The sequence below is a fragment of the Pinus tabuliformis genome, chromosome 5_1 (genome assembly GCF_031772625.1).
Source record: "Pinus tabuliformis cultivar Carrire ecotype Pingquan chromosome 5_1, CPIR1, whole genome shotgun sequence".
Taxonomy (NCBI): Eukaryota; Viridiplantae; Streptophyta; class Pinopsida; order Pinales; family Pinaceae; genus Pinus; species Pinus tabuliformis.
The window spans coordinates 725,418,719-725,419,986 of NC_142305.1; positions in this window are offsets into that span (position 1 = coordinate 725,418,719).

Consider the following 1,268-nt stretch of genomic DNA (forward strand, 5'->3'; position numbering starts at 1 on the left):
ATGCATTTCCGGGTACTGGCTAAAGCATTGCGTATGTCCGGTGGAGATCATGTTCACGCCGGTACTGTAGTAGGTAAACTTGAAGGTGAACGAGACGTAACTTTAGGGTTTGTTGATCTACTGCGTGATGATTTTATCGAAAAAGATCGAAGTCGTGGTATTTACTTCACTCAAGATTGGGTATCTATGCCAGGTGTTCTGCCCGTAGCTTCAGGAGGTATTCACGTTTGGCATATGCCTGCTCTGACCGAGATCTTTGGGGATGATTCCGTACTACAGTTTGGTGGGGGAACTTTGGGACATCCTTGGGGAAATGCACCTGGTGCAGTAGCTAATCGGGTTGCTCTAGAAGCTTGTGTACAAGCTCGTAATGAAGGACGTGATCTTGCTCGTGAAGGTAATGAAGTGATCCGTGAAGCTTGTAAATGGAGTCCTGAACTAGCTGCTGCTTGTGAAATATGGAAGGAGATCAAATTTGAATTTGATGTGATTGATCGCTTGTAATCCAGTGACTTTCATTCTACCAATCGGACTCGGCCCAATCTTTTACTACTACCCCAAATATTAGTCCAAATCGTGAGCGGAGATATGGGATTTCAGATATCAATATATGGAATTTCCATATATTAATATCTATATATCAATATCTATGTAGATATTGATATATAGATAGTTCCAAGGTTAAATATCTCAAACAGAGTTATTTATGAATTTTTTTTGGGTCAAGCATTCGATAACGAATCCTATTCATCCTTTACAATGATCTTATAGATCATTCGATAGGGTTGGTAGCTCAATGGATCAGAGCTCATGGTTCCGGACCGTGAATTCAAGGGTTCAAATCCATTATAGCCCAAAAGATGTTGTATTTTAAATGAAAATTCCTTTCCATCGCGGTATAGGAGAGAATCTTTATAATAGAATAAAGTATTCTATCATAATCCCGGATCAATACTTCAGATTCCTAATCAATAATGAATGGAAATGATTTCTCAATGATTATTCACTATTGATTAATAATTTTCATCATTGTATTTATACTTATACGACTTCTCTTCATACAAAATAAGATAGGAAGAGTAACAATTTTCACCTTTATATGGAAGGAAAACTCTATGTCTATAAAGGAGTGGTTCGAAGACAAGCGTAAAATAAAATGCATTACTAAAAAATTCGGTCGAAAGGGATAGTACGGATGCCAATGAGACGGAAAAAAACAAGAATAAAAGTATTGATTACGCTTAAAATTAAGAAGTTATGGGCTCAAT